This window comes from Balaenoptera physalus (assembly GCF_965194825.1).
Source record: "Balaenoptera physalus genome assembly, chromosome: 19".
Classification (NCBI taxonomy): domain Eukaryota; kingdom Metazoa; phylum Chordata; class Mammalia; order Artiodactyla; family Balaenopteridae; genus Balaenoptera; species Balaenoptera physalus.
In genome coordinates, this window is record NC_138900.1 from 48529354 (window position 1) to 48547180 (window position 17827).

The 17827-nt window shown below is 43.3% G+C and overlaps 1 protein-coding gene and 1 long non-coding RNA gene across 2 annotated transcripts in view; one reads left to right on the top strand and one right to left on the bottom strand.

The window, feature by feature from the left end:
- CMTM4 (CKLF like MARVEL transmembrane domain containing 4) overlaps positions 1 to 17827 on the bottom strand; it is a 61861-nt gene that overhangs the window by 12658 nt on the left and 31376 nt on the right. The gene's annotated exons all lie outside the window — the stretch shown is intronic.
- Positions 1088 to 17391, top strand: LOC309649581. The gene is made up of 2 exons (XR_014257210.1): positions 1088 to 4273; positions 4636 to 17391. It is a non-coding gene; the product is annotated as an uncharacterized lncRNA (long non-coding RNA).

Genomic DNA, 17827 nt, shown 5'->3' on the forward strand with positions numbered 1-17827 from the left:
AGAGAAAGCCCACATGCAGCAACAAAGACCCAATGCAGCCAAAAATTAAAAAAAAAAAAAAAGAATATCAATATCAAACACCTCTTATCACTTAGGAAATTCCAAGGGTTTTAAGAGCTCTGTGCCAGAAATGGAATGAAGACCAAATATATATTTCATTAATATAAACCACAATATCACAAGTATTCCCATGTGTAAAGATACAGATACATAAATACATACATATGCACAACTATATACATACAATAATTTAATCAATCCCCCAATGATAGGTAATTAGGTGGTTTGTAATACTCTAATAAGCTGTACACTTTTTATAAAATTTATTATATTGAAGTATAGTTGACAATGTACTGATTTCTACTGTATGGCAAAGTGATTCAGTTATACATATATTTCCCTGTGCTAAACAGTAGAACCTTGTTGTTTACCCATCCTATATATAATAGTTTGCATCTACTAATCCCAAACTCCCAATCCATCCCTCCCCTATCCCCCCCTCCCCCTTGGCAACCACAAGTCTGTTCTCTATGTCTGTGAGTCTGTTTCTGTTTCACAGATAAGTTTACTTGTGTCACATTTTAGATTCCACATATGTGTCAAAGAGTGTTCTGCCTATGTTTTCCTCTAAGAGTTTTAGAGTGTCCAGTCTTACATTTAGGTCTCTAATCCACTTTGAGTTTATTTTTGTGTATGGTGTTAAGGAGTGTTCTAATTTCATTCTTTTACATGTAGCTGTTCAGTTTTCCTAGCACCACTTATTGAAGAGACTGTCTTTTCTCCATTGTATATTCTTGCCCCCTTTGTCATAGATGAATTGACCATAAGTTCTAGTAAGCAGTATACTTTTTATGTGCCTGCGCTTTGGCACAGCAAATCAAATTTCTTCCAGCACACTGAAATCTAACAATCACTGCTGAAGCAAAACCTATCAATTGGCCAATAAGAAAAGAGGGACTCGGGGAATTCCCTGGTGGTCCAGTGGGTAGGACTCCATGCTGTCACTGCTGAGGGCCTGGGTTCAATCCCTGGTTGGGGAACTAAGATCCCACAAGCCATGTGTTACAGAGAAGGAAGGAAGGAAGGAAGGAAGGAAGGAAGGAAGGAAGGAAGGAAGGAAGGAAGGAAAGAAGGAGGGAGGGAGGGAGGGAGAAATAGGGACTCAAAGTTATACTGGAAGCCAACAACTTCAAAGCACCTAAAGAATCAAAAGTAATTCAACTTATAACAATTCTGAAGTAGACAAATACACATGGAAAACTACACAGATGTTCAAAAAGATGTAAATAAGGAATAGCTATTGCAGTTGCTAATCGGGAGATCACGGGTGCGCCCTTGAAGAGAGCCCTTTCCGTGTAGCATCTACCAACTGACCAGGAGCAAATATTTGCACAGTTGATAAGTAAACTGATATTAAAACGGTGTCAGATTTCCACAACTATGGCTAATTATGATTGGCAACATCAAAAAGCGGGGGGTGGCAGGGACACGGCTGGCTGATTAAGGTAACATAAAACTTCTAAAAAATCATAAACCCCCTGTTACCAGTGGTGGGAGTGAAAACCATCAGGACCCTTCTGAAGGGCTGTGTTAATAACAGCATGGTTCACAGTACATCCCGTTCTCCTCCCTCAGGGCACATTGCAGGGTTGGAGATTTGTGCTGAGTTTCCTGGGGCGGATTTACTCTCAAGATGATGAAGCTTATGCTCCAACATCCCATCCATCACAACTCCTTTTCCCAGGTGGTGATGGAGTAACAGTGGGCGTTTTGGGGATTCAGCTAACTGGAAGTTTTTTGTTTTTTTTTTTAGGATTTTTAAAAAATTATTATTTATTTTTCGGCTGTGTCGGGTCTTAGTTGCAGCACGTAGGATCCTCGTTGAGGCAGGCAGGATCTTTCATTGCGGCACACGGGCTTCTCTCCAGTTGTGGCGTGCGAATTTTCTCTTCTCTAGTCGTGGCACACAGGCTCCAGGGCGTGTGGGCTCTGTAGTCGCGGCGCGCAGGTTCCACAGTGCATGGCCTCTGTTTTTGCAGAACACGGGCTCTGGTTGAGGCACCAGAGCTCAGTAGTTGCAGCACACGGGCTTAGTTGCCCCGAGATATGTGGGGTCTTAGTCCCCGACCAGGGATCAAAACCACGTCCCCTGCATTGTAAGGCGGGTTCTTTACCACTGGACCACCAGGAAAGCCCCGGCTAATTGGAAGCTGAGTGAGAGAGATGGTGAATTTGGGTTTGGTGGTCGCTTTCATGTACGGCTATTGTAGCCTTCCCTCTGATCTGACATCATGAGGAAGAAAAAGGCGCTAAAATTCACAAGATCAATGTGCCTGACAGCGCCAAACTAAAAGTGTGGGTGGTGAAGGGGGAACGGGGTTTGAAACATATGGAGCCAGAAGTTAGCATTCTTTAGAAGGAGAATTCTTCAGATCATCAAATGCCTAAAACAGTAAGTGGACAATTCTGTTTTCACTGGTGCCTAAATGGAAGTTGTGCCCTATCAGGAATACATCCAATAATGCAGAGTATGCAATTATAAACACACTATATACCTTTCCTCCCTTTTTGGTGGGAATCACATGAAATAGAATCTATCATTATTCTGGGGTTCGGGGAATTCCCTGGTGATCCAGTGGTTAGGACTCTGCAATCTCACTGCCGAGGGCCTGAGTTCAATCCCTGGTTGGGGAACTTAGATCCCACAAGCCATGCGATGCGGCCAAAAGAAAAAAAAAAATTAAAAAAAAATTAAAAAAAGAATTCCAGCAGTGGTACTATAAAGAGCAAGTACATATATGTGGGAGATTATTATAATTTATGCATCCCCATGTATCAGATCACATCATAAAGTATCTGACAAATCTTGAACTGATAAAGTCTGACAGTCCCAAATAAAATGGCACACAAAGTTGCCTCCAACGAATGGAAACAGCCTGAAGAAACAAATGTTCCAATGACAACCTCCTACACACATTCACCAATAAGTTGATGTCCGCAGTGTAAGAGGATACTGATCGTGTAATGATGCTGCGCAGTACAATGGAGTGGCAAACTACAACGTGCATTGTTCTGGGTACCCCTAAATTTCAGATCGGTTTTGTCTACTTTTTCAGAATTAACTGATCATACTAAAATTCAAATACCGTCGATCTTAGTGGAGGCCAAAAGTAAAAACAGAAAGAAAACACTTTTAGAATTTGTAATTTTGTAGGCTTCTCATTCTTAAATAGTCCTTATTGCACCCAGTTTTATATTTTTAATTTCATATCTTTTTCCTTAGAGTGGGTCTCCAAAGTCATATGAGTCTCAAGCCTCTCAAAACCTGGCTCTGCTTCTGACTTTGGGCAATCAAAGGTGAGTGGATAAGTTACCTGTTACTTCTGGCAGCGGCCTTCAGGAACTGTGAGCAGTTTCACCACGCTCCCCCCCACCGCCAGCCGGCAGTGCTCCTGGTGGGGTGGCCTCTGAGTAAGGCTGATGGGCAGCCAGCTCCCAACTGACCTGAGATGAGTGTGTAACACAGGGGAGAAGGAAACCTCCCTTGGGTTAAGTCATGGAGATTTTAGGTTTGTTTGTTACTTCGACATAATCCAGCTCATGCCGACTAGGGAGGGCACCTGGGCATAATGTTAAATTTACACAACAGGTCCTGGGTATTTAGTACAAAACTGCAAATTTTTACAGGATGACTATGTTACCACACCACTCACTCTTAAAGACACCCGATCCAAATGGTTTTACAGACCAATTCTTAACAGACTGTCAAGGTAAAGATACTGCCTATGTTATTTATAAATTTATTTATTTTTGGCTGCATTGGATCTTTGTTGCTGCACGCAGGCTTTCTCTAGTTGTGGTGAGCGGGGGCTACTCTTTGTTGTGGTGCATGGGCTTCTCATTGCGGTGGCTTCTCTTGTTGTGGAGCACGGACTCTAGGCGCATGGGCTTCAGTAGTTGTGGCTCACGGGCTCAGTAGTTGTGGAACGCGGGCTCTAGAACACAGGCTCAGTAGTTGTGGCGCACGGGCTTAGTTGCTCCGCGGCATGTGGGATCTTCCCGGACCAGGGCTCGAACCCGTGTCCCCTGCATTGGCAGGCAGATTCTCAACCACTGCGCCACCAGGGAAGCCCAGTCCCATTTCTTTATCAGAAGAGTTCATCATCTCCAAGGCCTCCCTGACCTCAGACCATCCTGTTTCCTGGCCACCACTGCACTTTTAGCGCAGGAAGAGGGCACATAAGAAACAGGGCAGGGCTTCGCTGGTGGCGCAGTGGTTGAGAGTCTGCCTGCCAGTGCAGGGCACGAGGGTTCGAGCCCTGGCCTGGGAGGATCCCACATGCCGCGGAGCAACTAGGCCCGTGAGCCACAATTACTGAGCCTGCGCGTCTGGAGCCTGTGCTCCACAACAAGAGAGGCCGCGATAGTGAAGAGGCCCGCGCACCGCGATGAAGAGTGGCCCCCGCTTGCCGCAAATGGAGAAAGCCCTCGCACAGAAACGAAGACCCAACACAGCCATAAATAAATAAATAAATATTAAAAAAATAAATAAATAAAATAAAAGGGCTCCTTCTGTCTATAATACTTCTATTAAAAAAAAAAAAAAGAAACAGGGCAGCCTTCTATATATATAAGTAGATAAACAACAAGGATGTGCTGTTTAACACAGGGAACTATAGTCAATATCTTATAATAACCTATAATGGAAAAGAATCTGAAAAAGAATATATATACATATCTGAACCACTTTGCTGTATACCTGAAACTAACACAATACTGTTCGCTTAATTTAAAATAAATAATTCACACTGTATTTATTTCAGTAAAAAAAAAAAAAAAACCAAAAAAGTGTCGCTTTTTCCAACTTCTGAAATACTGTCCATTGGTTTTTTTGTTGTTGTTGTTCTCACTTATAAATAAATCAAACTGTATTTCAGTTAAAAAAAAAAATTTAAATATAAATTTCTTTTAACAAAAAAGAAAGGAAAAGAAAAAGGGCAGCTTTACTCTCACCAATGGGATGGCAAGGACCCTCCCCCCATGCCTCCCAAGTGAACAGTACTGTCCTGAGTATCTATGAAGGCATCTTGGAAGATTAGACAAAATCCTAACCTCCCTTGATCACCAGTTTATCAAAGGATTTAATGAAGTTCATTTTAAAATACACCTGCAAGCAAAAATCACAGCATTTAAAAACAATTTTCAGGGTACTTCCCTGGTGGCGCAGTGGTTAAGAATCCACCTGCCAATGCAGGGACATGGGCTCAAGCCCTGCTCCGGGAAGACCCCACATGCCACGGAGCAACTAAGCCCGTGAGCCACAACTACTGAGCCTGCGCTCTAGAGCCCACGAGCCACAACTACTGAGCCTGCGTGCCACAACTACTGAAGCTCACGCGCCTAGAGCCCGTGCTCCGCAACAAGAGAAGCCACCGCAATGAGAAGCCCACGCACCACAACAAAGAGTAGCCCCCGCTGGCCGCAACTAGAGAAAGCCCGTGCGCAGCAACAAAGACCCCAACACAGCCAAAAATAAATAAATACATAAATTGGGGGGAAATAAATAAATTAAATTAAAATAAAAACAATTTTCAGGAGTCTTAAAAACCACCATGTGCAAAAATGACTCTCCATTTGAAGATGTCTGTCACAACGTGAATCTGTGGTGGCTCCTATGTAGCCAGACAACTTCTTCAGTGACCCTGACAGATCGGTGGCACCTGGGGGCTTGCTGTGCTCAAAGTCTCTGTTCCAACCCAGCCAACACACCCCATGATACACGCACAGACAGGTAACTAACCAGGTACCAGGGGCTCAGGGAGGGGTTGAGGTTTGGAAGGCAGAGGGTCACTGAGGGTTTGGGAAACAGCAGAAGGCTCTAGAAGGCTTCCTGGAGAGCACTGGACTCAGTGATGTTAGAGAAAAAGCAAGAGAGGAACATTTGTGCATGGTAGTGCCTAGCTTGCCAGCTGAGTTCCTTGGTTGGGGGTGAGGTGGAGGGTAGGGACAGAACCCAGTCCCTCACTCAAGTACCTTTGTTTTAGAGGCTCTTAAACTCTTCTGACCAAAGAACAGAACACCTGTTAACAGTCTCCTGAACCAACGCTCCAGGAAGCATAGCTTGCAAATCAGCAGTCTGGTTTATACACTGGGAAAATATTTCTGTTGTGCTTTTAAAAAAAAAAACTTTTTTTTAAGTTTGAAAACTACTACGGCAGTCTGACCCTTCCAGTTACAGAGAAGCAGTCCTGAATTCGCACAGTGTGCTTCGGTGTGGCCCCCATGGCCACCCACCTTTAGGTTTTCTCACGCTAAGCCCCATGCTGTTTCCATCATAACAACATCCCTCCTGGTCTTGGGGTCCTCACAGCACATCGGCATATTAACAGTTCTGAAAAGGCTCACAGTAAAAAAACCTGTTTACTTTTATTTGATGTGTGGATTATGTTACCTGAACACAGAATGTTTTTATTCCTCAGCACACCTATTAATACTACATAGCGGAAAAAAAAAAAATACTACATAGCGGTGTTTGGAGAGAAATGAGTTTGGGAAACACAAAAAGCATGTGCTGGTCAGTATTCAACTTTGTCAGGTCATACTCAATTTAAACGCACAGAGTAAAATACAGAAGCTCATTTACTCAGCAGGGTAGCAACTACTAAGGACCCTGTTAACTGAGTGATACACACACACACACACACACACACACAAACACACACAGAGCAAGGTCCAAAGTACCTTCAGAATCAGACCAAACTCTAATCAGCTCTAGCACGTTCAAAATTAAAATGTCTCTCTTCCCATCAGTACTGAAAAATTATTTGAGAGATGAGACATGGCTTGTATTTAGCCACAAAGATCCAACAGGCAAGTTGTTAAAACGCCGCTTCTTCTGGAAGACCCCACGATGTGCAGAAGAGAGAACCCAGAGAGGGCAGCAGAGGGCACTTCAGGAAGCAGCTCCATTCTCATCACTCACAGTGGATGCTAAGATTGGGTCCTGGGGCCAGAACTGCAGAAGAGGCACAGGAGCCCTTTTCCTTCCACCTTTCTGAGTCTGGAGGCCAAGGAATTTAAGTTGCTCTATATAGGGCCAAACAACAGATCACCTTAAAGCATAAGCTCCCAGGCCAGAAGCCATGTGGCCTGATCTGCAAAGGGTCTCAAACAGCTAGCTGTGCAGTGCCAGGCATCTCAGATTGACAATGGCTTGCATTTAGGGAGCATCAATAATGTAATCAGGACGCTCTCAGGCCCTGTGCTGGGCACGGTCCATTTGTCATCTCTGATGCTCATGACCACACCTCCATGGTGTGGCCCCGAAGCTCTGTCCCAGGCCCCAAAGGTAGTTTCTCCACATACCTCGTTCTTCTACACCAGATGCCTAATGGTTGATTTATCCAGGGTCCAGAACCTCCCCACACCCTTGGCCATGGGAAAAAGCATCAGTGTATAATTTCTCTTCAATGAACACAGCAGGAGACCCCGGGAGCCAGTGTCATGCGGGTCTCTGACAAAGCACACAACTTGATTACTCAAAGGGATCTAACAACAGTGACATCTCACTTTTTTTAAGCAAAATAATCCGTGAGTTGCTCCGCTCAAGGGACGCCATCCCATGAGGAAGGGAGATTTAAGGTATTACCCTCCTCTCCCCTGAGACAATAGAGCAACGAGCAAATATTTTTTGGTTCCGAAACAAAGGAGATAATTACAAGTGTAAGTTATTTAACCTTCAATCAATACTTCTTGCATGCGATCTCTGGTTCCATTGTTTTTCTCCAGCTAAGTAAACAGTGTCCAAGGTACAGATCTGAGAGATGCAGAGAATTAAAAGAAAACTACCTGCTCTGGAAATGCAGGGACGCCCCCAGGAGCTACAGCCACCCAGGCCGGCAGGGAACACTAATTAGGCAGTAGTTAAGCAAAGGAGCCAAGGGGCAGAGGCAAATAAGTTCCTGATTGTTGAGAAGAAAGGAAGAGATGAGGACAAAAGAGAGAGAGGCTGCCAAGGGCTCCGGGCAGTCAGAAGAAAAGAGGGGACAAGAGAGGCCAGCTCTGCCAGCCACACTCCAGGCTGTGGTCACTTCAAACCTCTGAGGGCTTTGTTTTTGACTGAGGACAGAAGGACTCAGGCTGTTGCTGCTCCAGGGAGCTGTCCGTTGGTTGGTCTGAGCGTGGCCCGGGTCACAAGGCCCACTCCAGCCAGTGCTCTGACATGTTTTTCAAGCTGGGTTCTACTGTGTAAATAATTTTGCTATTTTGGAATCCTAAAGCCATATGTAAGTTAAGAGCTGAACTCAGCAGATTGCATTTCGATTTCTTCTTCTGGCAAGACTCTCACCTTTCACATAAACTATTATACTTAACAGCATAAGCGAGCTCTAATGCACACATATTAAACCCACACGTTACTTGTTGGCAATGGCTGGCCATAGCCTATGACAGTCTCAGACAAATTAAAATAGGCTTATTTGGGGACATCCAACAACTGAAAGCACACAAACAGTATTATCCAATGAAATGCAAAAAACATTTCCTTGTTTTTAAAAAAAAAAAAAAAAAAAGTCTAGAAAACTTTATTATGTGGTTGATGATATAATTGCACATGATTTCAGAAAACCACAGGACGGTCAGCAACTTTTTTGCCAAAAGAATGCCCACAACATTTTACCGCAAATGCCATCCTGGCCAAAAAGCTACATTTTCAGACCATTTAAATTAGTAATGGAGCAAAAACAATGCACATGTAGAGGACACAGGAAACAAGCGCCTTCAAACCATACACATCTGAAGATGTTTAACTACACTGCTGGCATTTGGATTTTCTCTTCCCCCTTCCTTTCTCATATCCTAGCTTCATGCATGAAGCTAAAATCCCGGGAAGCAGCGTCACATCCCCAACGTGATTCAAAAGCAAAACGCACCCCCCGCTCCTTGCTCTCTCTGCTTTAATTCCCGGGCGTCTCCCGGCCCCAAAATCTCTGACAAACCACCTTGACAGATGGGAAGAAGGGGACAGCTTTTCTCAGTGAATGAGAAACCAGCAGGCCATGAGTAGCTTTTTGCTAAAGATTAATTTAGGCCAAAATAGCGACCTACATACTTTAAGAGGCCAGGAGGAGGTGTGCCTAGAAAACCCAACTCAGCCTTAAGACCCACAGCCGTAACGGCCCCCAGCACCTCAGCGTCATCCAACTGAGGAAGGGTCCCGCAGGACAGGAGCTAACTTAAGTGGCCAAACCCCAGGGCCCTGCACGCAGATTCAGAGACTTAAGAGACTCAGGTACCTTCCTCCACACCTTAGCACACAAATCAAGGCACTACGGTTCAGCAGAGTCTTTATAAACTGGTGTCCCTAGCGCCACAGACAATAAGGACAGTGCCCCTAGAATGTGTGATCCTGTGGCCCTCCTAAAAAACCCAACATTTGCTGAGTCCTTCTACTGTGGGTCAAATGCTGTGCTGGGCACTGTCACAGGATTCTCTCCTTTTATTTAACCTCCATCCAATCCTGGGAGGAACATGGTTGGTTTGCGTGTTTTTAATTGAGATGTAATTCACCCATACCACAAAAATCATCCATTTAAAGTGTACATACAATTCAGTGGTTTTTTAGCATATTCAAAGTTATGCAACCATCACCATTATAGAATTGCAGGACAGTTTCATCACCCCAAGAGAAACATAGTTTTTTGTTTGTTTGTTTGTTGTTTTTTATTTATTTTATTTATTTTTGCCTGCGTTGGGTCTTCGTTGCTGCGCGCGGGCTTTCTCTAGTTGTGGCGAGCAGGGGCTACTCTTCATTGCAGTGCGTGGGCTTCTCATTGCGGTGGCTTCTCTTGTTGCAGAGCATGGGCTCTAGGTGCGTGGGCTTCAGTAGTTGTGGCAAGTGGGCTCAGTAGCTGTGGCTCACGGGCTCTAGAGCACAGGCTTCAGTAGCTGTGGCGCACGGGTTTAGTTGCTTCGCGGCACATGGGATCTTCCCGGACCAGGACTCGAACCTGTGTCCCCTGCACTGGCAGGCAGATTCTTAACCACTGTGCCACCAGGGAAGTCCCAGAAACATCCTTTTTAATCCCCATGCTATTGATGAGGAAAATGAGGGAACCACGTTAAGCAACCCATCCAGGATCACAAAGTCTCCGGCAGAGCTGAGGTGAAACCCAGTCCCTGAACCCCTCACAGCACTGGCCGCCACAGCACTGATCACCCCTCCGTCCACCTGTGGCCTCCGCCACTCCCTTCCCATCCTACCAGCCCGCAAACGGTGGTTGCTCCCCAGGGCTTTGCCTCTGCTGCTTTCTCACCAGATAAGCGTACCCAACAGATTTCCCTGATCCTGACTCCCACTCCCAAATCTACTTCTCTAGTCTGAGCCCCGGATCCAGGCTGCAATACTGTCCCACGGGGCATCTCCACCTAAATGTTCCCAGGCACCCACAAATGTGAGAGCAGAAATCTCCTTCCCTGATGCAGTTAATGACACCACCAGCTATTAGCAATAGCACTCAGCATAGTAGTTAAAGAGTTGGGCCTCTGAAGTCTCACAATCCTGAGTTCTGATTTCAGCTCTGCCACTTATTAGCTCTGTGCCCTGGGCACACTGCTTCTCTTCTCTGGGCCTCTATGGTTGCTTCGAGGATTAAACGTAAGACATTTAGGGCCACGCCCAGCACACAGTGAGTGTTAAGTAAATGGTAGCTGTTGTCATTACTATGTGAAAGGTCCAGCAGAACTCAGACACAGCCTCTGTCTTCACCAAGCTGACTCTTGTGGGGAAATGTGTCCATGTTGTAACATATGTCAGAATTTCCTTGTGAAGGCTGAATGATATTCCATTATATGTATATACCACACTCTGTTTATCCATTCATCTGTTGATGGACACTTGGGATGCTTTTACCTTTTGGCTACTGTAAATAATGCTGCTATGAACATAGCTGTAGAAATATCCATTTGAGTCCCTGCTTTCAATTCTTTTGAGTACATACTCAGAAGTAGAACTGCTGGGTCACACAGTAATTCCACTTCTAATTTTTAGGAGTCAAAAATTTAAGCTCAACATCACTAATTATTAGAGAAATGCAAATCAAAACTACAATGAGGTATCACCTCACACCAGTCAGAATGGCCATCATCAAATAATCTACAAACAATAAACGCTGGAGAAGGTGTGGAGAAAAGGGAACCCTCATACACTGTTGCTGGGAATGTAAATTGATACAGCCACTATCGAAAACAGTATGGAGGTTCCTTAAAAAACTAAAAATAGAACTACCATATGACCCAACAATCCCACTACTGGGCATATACCCAAAGAAAACCATAATTCAAAAAGACACATGCACCCCAATGTTCATAGTAGCATTATTTACAATAGCCAGGACATGGAAGCAACCTAAATGTCCATCAACAGAGGAATGGATAAAGAAGATGTGGTTCACATATACAATGGAATATTACTCAGCCATAAAAAGGAATGAAATTGGGTCATTTGTAGAGACGTGGATGGACCTAGAGAGTGCCATACAGAGTGAAGTAAGTCAGAAAGAGAAAAGCAAATATCATATAACGCATATGTATGGAATCTAGAAAAATGGTATAGATGATCTTATTTGCAAAGCAGAAATAGAGACACAGACGTGGAGAACAAATGCATGGATACCAAGGGGGAAAGGGGTGGGGTGGGAGGAACTGGGAGACTGGGATTGACACATATACATTATTGATACTATGCATAAAATAGACAACTGATGGGAACATACTATATAGCACAGGGAACTCTACCTAATGCACCGTGGTAACCTAAATGGGAGGGATGTCCAAAAGGGAGGGGATATCTGTATGTGTATGGCTAATTCATTTTGTTGTGCAGTGGAGGCTAACACAACATTATAAAGCAACCATACTCCAATAAAAATTAATAACATAAATTAAAAATTAAAAATTAAAATAAAAATAGCTGTATCCATTGAACAGGGCTAGAAACAATAACTCAATAACAATGAGCACCTCAAGTACCCAGAACAAGGTCCTAAATATTATTTCCCACTAACAGGAACGGAAACTTCTTGGAGAAATGACTGATTCCAGGTCTGGGACAGGACGTACACAAGATAAGCATATCAGAAAGCAAGGATGCTATTAAAGACTACTGAGACTGAGTCAGAAGGACACAAGTGAACTTGAAGGGGCTCCCAATGGCCAACAAGAGGACAATATAAGCATCAAAATATTTATTTATTTATTTATTTATTTATTTAATTAAAATAACATCCAAATCTTGGTTTCTAAATACCATTCTTTTTCACTGAAAGGAACCAGGGCTCCTTGGAGAATTGCAGGGCTGAGGAAGAAGAGTCTGAGATGAGTTTGGAAACCTTGTGTTAGAGAATGAAGGGAACATGTCTAAAGGACATTGGAGCCAATTCAAAGGGGCTATCATTGGCCAAATCCAGGACAATTCAATCATCAAAATAAATAATGATAATTAAGTATTAAAACCCACAACTAAAATATGAACTCATGAGTCCACACTGATATAAACAAACAGGGAAGAAGGGAAAACTCTTCTGTAAGATTGAAAATCCTGTTAATAAATACAGAAAGAACAATGGATTTATAAAAATGCCATTTGGCAACATCATAACAATACTTGATTCAAGCAAGAACCATCAATGGATGTTAAAACTACTGAGTGGAATGCTGGAGAAGTTATAGGATATTTACATGGTCTAGAAGTATCTCTCCACAAAAATACTTACTAATTACATAGGAAAAAACAGTAACTTCACAGTAGAGAAGCCTGGAAGACATCATTTTAACTGAGTTAAGATCACCAGTGATGGAACGAATCTGTATCATTTGCTTCTAATATGATACACTGAAAAGGATACCTCTATGGTATTCCTGACAATACTACAAAACAACCAGAATCTAAACAGGAGAATACGTCAGACAAACCCAAATTAAGGGACATTCTACAAAATAACTGGCCTGTATTCTTCCAAAATGTCAATGTCATGAAACACAAAGGCTCCAGACCAAAGGAGATTAAAGAGACATGACAAGTGAATGCAACACCAATCCAGGACTTTCTTGTACTATAAAGAACAGTTTTGAGACAACCAGGGAACAAGACTAAGGTGTATAGTTTAGCAATAGTATTGTATCAATGTTAATTTCCTGACTTCTATCATTGTACTATGGTTACTTAAAAAGTGGTCTTGTCTTTAAGGATTCTGAAGTATTTAGGCATAAAGAGCCATCAAGTGTGCAACATACTCTCAAAAGACTTAAAATATTATAAAAATATACATATACACATGTGTACATACACACACATAAACAGAGGAAAATAGAAAGGATAAAGCAAATGTGGTAAAAAGTTAACATTTGGAGAATCTAGGTAAGAGTATATATCATTTTGTACTCTTGCAACCTTTATGTAGTACTGAAATTATTTCAAAATAAAGTATTTTTGGATGACCACAAAATACTGAGATATATTAAATACATAAAAATTCACAAGTTTGTATGGACATTACCAGGGGGGAAAGCCCATTGTTCATTCACCTTTGGAAGTTGCTAAAGCATCAGCTTGCTATTAGGAAAACTGATAAATAAAGGAAAAGAATCAAGCATGTACCTTGCCTTTCCTGTACAAACTGTATTTCAGGGTAATCAAATGGATAATGAGGGAAAGTTCCTTACAGAATTCCAGCTAATAAATGCAGAAGGATGGATAGATTTAGAAAATCACCATTTTGTAATGGACAAAGGCCAGAGTTTCTCAATCCATTTGAAAACTAGAAGATGTTAACTTTGCTGGACTCAACCAAAAAGCTTTTTTTTCTGTCCGTTCACTTATCAAAGTCACTCTTCTATCTTCCATTTGACTCATCCTCCACTAAAGCTTTCTCTGGCTCTTTCTTCTGCCCAAACCAGTCTTATCTCTCTCTCTCTCTGATTTCCTGTAGCTCTTGGTCTATACCAGTGGTTCACATCCTTGGTGCACTGGGGGATCATTTCAAAATTCTGATACCCACACTGTACCCACCCTGTACTCCAGTGCAAGGTTTTCGCAAACTCAGCACTACTGACACCGGGGGCCAGACCATTTGTTGTAGGGATGGTCCTGTGCACTGCAGATGCTTAGCAGCATCCCTGGCCTCTACCCTCTAGATGCCAGCACTCACTCCAACCCCAGCGGTGACAACCAAAAACTGTCTCCAGATATTGTCAAATGTCCCCTGTGGGATGGGGGCAACACCTCCTCCCACCTCCAATGGGGACCAGTGACCTAGGCCATGCTCATTAATGGCTGTTAGGCTACTAGGTAAAAGGATGATGAGGAATTTTAAATAGATAGATAAGACATCAGACTCACAACACTTGCATCTGAAACCAAGTCCCCCTAAAACCGAGTTCCCCTGCAGAGTTTATGATTAACCTCTCTATCCAAAACTTTATACCCTTTCTTGTCTCACCCCTGTTCCCCTCGGGACTGAGGAGTATCAGAGAAAAGGGGGGACTGAAACCAAGCAGGATTGTGCAGGACCCTCCTGGGTACAAAAGCCCCTCTGTGCCCCTGGTTTTTGTTTGTAGAAAAAGGCTTTAGTCTCCTAGGTCTTCTAAAGAGCAGACTCAACAGTTACTAATTAGAGAAAAGAGGGAATGCAGAAACAAAGGAAAAGCAGTTAAGCAAGAAAGGTAATGATGGCCTTTTTTTTTTTTTTTGGCTGCGCCACATGGCTTGTGGGATCTTAGTTCCCTGACCAGGGACCGAACCCACGCCCTCAGCAGTGAAAGCGTGGAGTCCTAACCACTGGACCGCCAGGGAATTCCCAATCATGACTTAAACAATAGTTCAGCGGTTAAACAGAGTCTTCCTCAAGGGATATAGATAACACTCTGATGCATACCTTTGAGTTAGTCTGCAGAAAACTAAGACCCATACCCAGGTGGAGTTTGGTGACTACATGTAGTTCACAAGCACGGAGCCCCCAGACTGGCTAAAACCCCAGACTGGCTGATGATTAAGATTTCCAAAACATCACCCTGTTACCACCAACTAATCAGAAGAACGTCCATGAGCTGACCATGCACCCTGCAACCCTCATTCCTAATGTAAGCAGATAGGGTGGGGGATGGGGGTCTCTGGAGAAAGAAAACGAGGCACGGCTTTCTTGACATAAGAGAAGCTGTTTTTGACCTAAGCCATTCTGTGATCTAAGCCTGGGCACAATGCTTGCCCTTGAACAGGTCTCAGTAATTAATGATCTTAAGGGAACAAAAGAATGCAGAAACACACAACTGTTAGCTGGCAAGAGAAGTAACAGTAGCAAAGATAATTTACCAGTTGTAAAGACTCCCAGTTTTGTTTCAGTGATAAAGATTAGCCTGAAGTGTTCAAGCACCAGATCAGCTGGAACCTAAGGGATGATGAGGTTGACCTTTTCTGACCCTTGAGGTTTCCATCAACTAAAGTTTGGACTCTGTCTACCACCCAAGCCCCTTCATGAATACGCATGAACCCTTAGCTTAAAACTTCCCCAGTTATGTTGTTGGAGGGGGAAATACTGCTTTGGGAAAGATCCCTGGTGTTCTCCCTATTTGCTGCAAATAATAATGAATCCTTCCTTCTCCCAGACTTGGCTTGGCTGTGTCTTTTGGTTTGACACCCACCAAGAGGCAAACCCAGTTTTTCGGTAACACTAATGTTGCTTTTTAAAACCCTTCCTGAAAGCCACTGGGGAGTTTGGGTCTTTTGAGCATGAGCTGCCCGTTCTCCTTGCTTGGTGCCCTGCTATAAATGTTGTACTTTCCTTCACCACAACCCGGTGTCAACAGATTGGCTTTGCTTGGTGTTGGTTCCGTAACACACCCAACAATCAGCCTCTTGTCTCTAAAAAGTGAGGCAGTGAGACCCTACTGCCTTCTGATGTGGAGGCAGTAGGACATACACAGCAGCACCTATGAAGCTTTCTTGCAGGCCCCTCCCCCCAAATCAAGCCTCTAGAGTCAACCAGCTAACAGGAAATAGAAGAGTTAGAGAAACATGTTAAAACTGCACTAGAGGGGCCATCAGCCAAATCCAAAATGTGGGAAATTCTACATAACAAATTACCTCATTTCAACAACAAATAAATAGCATAAAAGGAGAGGGGAGCTGTTGCAGACTAATAGAGATTAAAAATACAAAGCAACAGAAGCAATGTGTGGATCTTGTTTAGATCCTAATTCATTCAAACCAAAAAGGCATTTTTGAGACCACTGGAGAAGAATGAACACATACTGGATATTAAATGATACTAAGGAATTATTAAGATTATTAATTATTTAGATGTGATAACTGTGAATGTATCATTTGGGGAAAAGCATCTTTAACTGTTAGGGATGCATACTAAGCATTTACAGTTGAAATGCTATGGCATCTGAGACTTGCTTTAAAATACTACAGCCAAAAAAAGGAGAGGAGTTGAAGAAACAAAAATGCAAAATGTTGATAGCTGTTGAAGCTGGGTGAAAGGTATACTAGCTGATGGTTAATTTTGTGTGTCAACTTGAGTGAGTCACAGGGCGCCCAAATTAAACATTGTTTCTGGGTGTGTCTGTGAGGGTGTTTCTAGGTGAGATTAGCATTCGAATCAATCGAGTAAAGCAGACTGCCTTCCCCAGAGTGGTTGCGCATCATCCAATCTGTTGAGGGCCTGTACAGAATAAAAGAGCAATGGGGATTTGTCTCTTTTTCCTGCCTCACTGTTGAGCTGGGACATCTCATCACATCTTTTCCTGCCCTTGGATTCATCATCAGCCCCCCTGGTTCTCAGGCCTTCGGACTCAGAGTAAATTACACCACTGGCTTTCTTGGGTCTTTAGCTTGCAGATGACAGACCAAAGAACTTCTCGGCCTCCATAATCACATGAACCAACTCCTCATAATAAATCTTTTATATCCTATTGGTTCTGTTTCTCTGGAGAAACCCGATTAATACTAGTAAATGTTTGAAAGTTTCCATAGTAAAAAGTTAAATTTAAAAAGAATATTGAGGGACTTCCCTGGTGGTGCAGTGGTTGAGAATCTGCCTGCCAATGCAGGGGACACGAGTTCGACCCTGGTCCGGGAAGATGCCACATGCCACGGAGCAACTAAGCCCGTGCACCACAACTACTGAGCCTGCGCTCTAGAGCCCGCAAACCACAACTACTGAGCACACACACTGCAGCTACTGAAGCCCACGTGCCTAGAGCCCATGCTCCGCAACAAAGAGTAGCAATGAGAAGCCCATGTACCGCTACGAAGAGTAGCCCTTGCTCGCCGCAACTAGAGAAAGCCCGTATGCAGCAACGAAGACCCAACGCAGCCAAAAATAAATATAATAAATTTATTTTAAAATAATAATAATAAAATTAAAATTAAAAAAAATAAAAAGAATATTGAAGGACTTATATCCAGAATATATAGAGGACTCTCAAATCTTTATAATAAGAAAACAATCCATGGGAGTTCCCTGGTGGTCTAGTGGTTAGGATTTGGCGCTTTCAGTGTTGTGGGCTGGGTTCAGTCCCTGGTCAGGAAACTGAGATCCCACAAGCCAAGCAGCATGGCCAAAAAATAAATAAATAAAATAGAAAGAAAGAAAGGGAGGGAGGGAGAAACGGGGAGAGAGAAAGGGACAGAGAAAGGAAGAGATGAAGGAAGGAAGGAAGGAAGGAAGGAAGGAAGGAAAGAAAGGAAGGAAGGAAGGAAGGAAGGAAGGAAGGAAGGAAGGAAGGAAGGAAGGAAGGAAGGAAGAGAAAGGAAAGGAGGGAGGGAGGG